The sequence below is a fragment of the Symsagittifera roscoffensis genome, chromosome 3 (genome assembly GCF_963678635.1).
Source record: "Symsagittifera roscoffensis chromosome 3, txSymRosc1.1, whole genome shotgun sequence".
Taxonomy (NCBI): Eukaryota; Metazoa; Xenacoelomorpha; order Acoela; family Convolutidae; genus Symsagittifera; species Symsagittifera roscoffensis.
Window position 1 is genome coordinate 3,761,359 of NC_087064.1, and position 6,034 is coordinate 3,767,392.

Below are 6,034 nucleotides of genomic sequence, written 5' to 3' on the forward strand. Positions count from 1 at the left end.
AATCTGTAGCTGCTTTATCGGTGGCGAGTGTTGGCAAAGTTTCAATGACCCATGGCGCAGATGCGAGGACATGAGATTCCTAATCTCGAGGACGGAGAATCCGACACAAAGAAAGTTTTTTTCACCGAAGGCTTATTTCCTACCTTTTCTTATTTCAATGTTTAGAGCTGCTTTTTTCGTTTTGTTGCTAGTGTTTTCGAAACGAAAAGTAACAATATTTTTTTGCTATGAGAAATTTGTTCGTGAATCTCTTTTGAGCCTTTTTCCAACACACAAACTTGCGAGAGCAAGTGACTTAACATCGGGAACTAAATTTTTTTCCCGTAAACACTTAGTTTTTTAAGCAGCGAGTCTTGCTCTCGGTTACCGGCCGGAACTTGTTTACTTTTTACCCTTGCGATAGCCGTTCATTTTTCTTTCGGCCTTTTATTTGTCTGCTTATGCTTTTTCGGCCTAATTGCCTCATCTAAGAATCGTTTTTTTTAGCAGTAAAAAGTTTAACTGCAATTATTTTAAGCATTTTAAAAATCCGGCCGAATCAAAGTTTGCTTTTCAATTTGTTGTAATTTTAACTGCTCGATTCGTTAAAATTCATTTTTTTTCATTGTTTCGTCTTTTTTATCGGCCTAATTAATATCGACTCAGTGGCGTTGTTACATTTTTGTGCGCCTGTGTGTGCTCTGAGGGGAAAATGGACTTAACAGTTTGTATAAGTTGAGAGTTTTTTGAATTCTTTTTGTCATAAAGGGTTTCTGCTCAGGTTTTTTCGGCTTTGTTACCGCTTGGTAACTATAGATTCAAATACTATCAACCGTCTGGCGTAGAGGTCAAACATTTTTGAAAGCGTAAAGGACCTTTTTTTTGAAAACTTAGTTTCTGTATAGCATTCCCAAAGCTCATTGTTGAGTTTCTAATGATGCAGGCAATTTTTTTCCGGATATTTTGGGCTTTTGTTGCAATTTCTATTGATTTTTTTTTCTCGTTTGATTTAACTAGTCATTCATATTTGTATCGCAAGTGGCGCGAAGCTCAGCTTCGCCTCTCCGTCCACTATGCACCTATGTATGTGTTTATTAGGCACTTAGCACAGGCACATTCCAGACAGTGCTATTTTTTATTAGGCACTTAGCACAGTGGTAAGGCGTTCACTTCGAAATCGTCAGATCGTGTATTCGATCCCATGCCATGGCAATGATAGTGTGTGAGGACAAGCTCTCACTTGACCTCCAGCTTCAGGTTAACCACAACCTGACCAAATTTGGCTGCAATAGTTGTACCACGTAAAAGTTCTAGACGCAAAAACACGGCCTTGAGTCGCGAAAAACAGCTTCACTCAGCAAAATAGCACTGTCTGGAATGTGGGGAGATAATACAAATGGACTATCCTCGACAGGACTGTTAAGGCCTACTGATAGCTCCTCTGCGATTCGCAGGAACTACAATTATTGTTATTAATAATCTTGAGTTACTATGGAACCTCGACACATTAGAGGACCCTTTTCACTTGGTCTAGAGTAAAGCACGCGAATTCGGAATATGATGTCTGGGTTTCGATCCGCACTGGGACAGTTTTTGAAGATCTTGTGAAGTTTACCTTGCTTGATTATGGAACCTGAACGTCATTCAGATCCCTCTCATTTGGTCTAAAGGCAAAGTACGCGAGTTCGGAACCTAAGGTTAAGGGTTCGAGTCGCGCCGCACGTGTTTTTAGATGTGTGGAAGTTATTTTTTTTTTGGAACACGTGAGTTGTCACTCTATTTTTTGTCAACTTATTTTTGTCAGCTTGCATCAATATTTTTAGTAGGTTATTTCAATTATGATTAAAATTCGTGCTGTAGATTTTTTTGGCCTAAATGTGTTCCTTTCATTCAGTATTGTTTTAGTTGCCTCGTTTTGCATCGTTGAGAATACTAAAATTGATGCAGTTGTAAAAAACGGGGCCTTAAAATTTGAATTTCGAAGTTTTAGATTAAATTTTTCTATGACATCTTTTTGTTTTCGGCTCAACTGGCGTTCATTCGAGATAAAGTGTTGCGAAGCTCCGTTGCGCCCGTGTGTAAAAATAAATAACCTGAAAAAAGGAAACTACTGTGCTACATGCATATGAACAGGTGATATGACTTATAATTTTCTGTGTAAGATAATCGTCAGATAGACTCGGGTGATATGTCAGTTTAAGGCCGTTTCAGTCGTGATTAGGTGGATATAAAAGTTTTCGAAAAGAGTTGAAAGGAAAACCGTTAGATATTTTTGCTTATTAGACTTACGAGTTACTGAATAATTTTTGCTGAAGTATGACGTTCATTGGGCCATATGATTTTAGCGTGCAAGCAAACATATTATAATCAATTAAGTAGAAGGAAAACAGAGCCACAAACTAATTAGCGACAAGTTTAAAACACAGAGATATTTTTAATTGAATCAATTTTTTCCATCTTTTGGGGTTTTCAGCGTCATTTCGTTTTCCTGAGTGCTTATTTTTCACCCTTGCGATTAGCAAGGGTATTGTAGCCGGGTTCTAGGCTTTTTGCTCCCTAAAAACCCTGCTAACAGAAATGAGATGATACGTGCTTCATAGTAAATTACAATCAAATGGCGGGTTTTGCATATTTAGCCTAAAGGTAACACCATGCTTGGGTCGACGAGAACGGTGCTTGGATTTATTCCAACCAGGAGTCGATTTTTTTCAATCAGGGGATTGTCAACTGGTATAAATTGATAAATTTTATTCATTGTGTCTCTCGACATGTTTTTAAACTGGATTTCTCTCGAGACAAAAGTGTAACAAGACTGCTCGTATCAGGGCGAAGCCCTGAATGTTCCGACTGCCTATTAAGGTTTATGGAGCAGTAATAACATTAACAAATTAAAAGTAATAAAACAAAATGAAATTTTTTTCTTCTAAAATTTGAAATTTTTTATGAAAATCATCCCCCCACACGCCATATAAAGTACAAAAGGATAGATTTCGCTACTTGTAACAAATCAATTATAGCAAATAAGCGTCGTTAAACCAATTTGGAACGATTTCTAAGACGGATTAAATCTCCGCTTACGCGTTAATAGCGCGAAATATATCGCGCGTTAATTGTCCCAAAATGGCAATCTTTAAACCCCCATAACTTTACGAAAAATGATCACAGGTGAAATATCTTTTCAAATTTGAGCCCAGGACAACAATACCTTTCGAATGATATAAAGAAATTCAGTCAAAAATGGCTAGTTAAAAACTCGAAATTTGTCTGAAGAAAAAAAACCCACCCCGAGCACAAATATTCCATTACTTTCGTATCGAAAGTCGGAACAATAATTTTGGTTGATGTTCTGTTTCATCTTTTCAATTATTTTTTTTTCTGATTCAGTCGCTTTCGGTTAGCTATGCAGAGCTTATGCGCTGTATCTCAAAAGGTACGAAGCTCCGCTTCGTATCGTATTAATTATGTAATATTGTTTGAAAATTTCATGGCGCTAAAAACAGTTTTCAAAATAAATTTACCATAGATGCTAGAAATTGCTTTAAAAATAGCTAGTAATTGCTTTTTTTTTAAAAACTTTCCTAATTTTCGGTTAAGCTGTTGGGCGGTTTGGTTTCCACTGGGAATGAATGAGAAATGTGGCTGAGTGACGGTTTGCTATGAAGTAGTTATTTCAATGGCTTTGATTTATTTGAAAGTTAAAGTAATTTTCTCTTAGTTCTAAATAGAACAATCTAATACCATCGCGAAATTATTAATTCAATTATATTACTCGTGAATAAGTCTAATCCAATTTTGCCATCAACAAGACCTCGACAAATTGATTGAGAACGACTTTCCTTTGAAATGAAATTGAATTGTCGATCAAAGCTTGATTAACACACTGGACAATACACAACACCGGGTCATTAAATTCACGATCAGCTGGATCCACTCACTGAGAAGTTTGAAATGCTGCTACTAAAAGCCATTAAAGACACCATGAAACGAATCCTGTGGCCATTACTTTCCAGCAACAAACAGAAATTTCTTTTAAGATTCTGTTGGCGACTTTTTGTAGTGCCGTTAATTTTCATTGCCTTATCTATATGCTGAGATGAACCTTGAAATGCTTTTTATGTTGCTTCATTTAAAAATGAATTGGAAGCAAAAGGCTCAAATTAACATACTGAATAATAAACAGTTTTTGATTTTTGGCTGTGAGCACGCGTAATATCTTTGATGATTATTAGCATGCCTATGTAAAGAACACAGTTGACGCAATCGCGATTTTAATACCTCCATTCAAATTTGAAATTTTGAATAGAATTCTCTCTGCCGACTACTTAATCTGGCAAAAGTCAATTTTGAATTCCATTCACAAATCAAGTGATTTTAAAACTAATCAAGTGTCAATGCACTAAGTAAAGTATTTAGGTCGTGTTATTTTTTCTTGTCTTTTCTTCTGTACAACGTCTTTAGAGTTGCTAATTTCAAATTTGGGTTTTAGCTAAAGCTTGATTTTAAAGTATTTTCAGATTCATTTGCTAATTTCAAGAGTGAGCCAGCAAGTGTAGTCTCATATTACGAAGTTACTTTTTTGCGAGCCAATTTCAATGGCACGTTTACTGCATAGTATTGGCATTTTAATTACATGTGTTCTCCAATTTATCACTGGCTTGTGTTTGCATTCTGTAAGCATCAGTAGAACAGATGTGTAGGGCAGTCCTTGGAATCTTGGTTGTCTGATAACAGAATCGAGTCCCGTTGAGGTCATTGCTTTTTAAAACTCATTATTTTTGTCTGTTTTCCTGACCTTTTAATAGGTACTTCTTGGCTTTTTTTCGCTTGTTTGCAATGTTTCGCCTCCCTGTTAATAGTTAAGTTGCGCTCTCCAGTATCCAAAGTTAAAATGGAGAGAAAATGACATTGTATCAACAATTAATTCTAATTTTTGATTTCACATTGAAATAAAAAATTTTGTTATTGATTCGGTTTTAAAATTTTTCGGTTTTTTATCGAAAATTGTCAGCCAATAAAGTTAACAAGACCTTCAAGATCATGTATCTTTGTTTGAAAGAGTTATTGGGTTTCTTGAGTTCCTTGACACTTTTACAAGCAAAAGTGTTTCATTTGATTAGGAAGCTGTTTAACTCAAGTATGTCAAGGGCCATTCTCATGATAGAAGACCGAATGAAGGAAAAATACCAACCAATTAGAAATTTCTTCAACTGTTACAAGTTTCCAGGTGGTGAACGGTGTATGGAGTAAATGAAGAGTATAACAAGGATAGCCGGTTACTGTGCAAGTAGCACAGAATGTTCCGACCATCGTCTTAAAAGAATACAACAAAAGAGTGTCCGTTTTTTGGCGTGGTGTGAAAAAGGATCATAACGAAAAACTAGAGATTACGTTTTTTTGACAGTCATTGTACACTAAGCAAAATGGAAAACATTGTTCGTGGAAAATTAAAAAAAAAATTGAAATTTCAGTTTTTTTTTTATAATTTTTTTTTGAACTTTTTGATTTCAAAAAAGCGCTTAAATCTCGAAAAAAAACTATCTCACTCGAACAGTTTTTTCTCAACACTGAGGAAAATTTGTGAAAGTTTGTTAATATCGTTCGAATCACGACTGAAAGCGCTTTAATATGATATATCACTCGACCGATTCGCATGCTTATTTGTGGTACCTGATTTTGCGTAGAAAAGAAAAAACTAAAACACACCCGAAAACAAAGTTCCTCCCCTTTTTTCAAATAGTCAGAGCAACAAGACAGCTCATATATCAAGTCGAAGCCCTGAATGTCCCGGTTGCACTTCAATGTCAAAAAAAAATTTGTTTGATTATTTGACGAAATAATCGACAAAGAAAGTTTTTATTTTTGCTTCAGTTTATCACCTCACATGCTATGTAAAATAGAAAGGACGTGTCTAGCTTCTCGGGTTGTTTTAATAGGTCTAATATGCTGGCATCATTTCAATTTCAAATGAATTAATTTGCCGCTTACTAGTGTGATAAGACCACAATTTATCGTGCGTTAATTATTCCAAATTCGTCAATTTAGCATTTGTCAACAA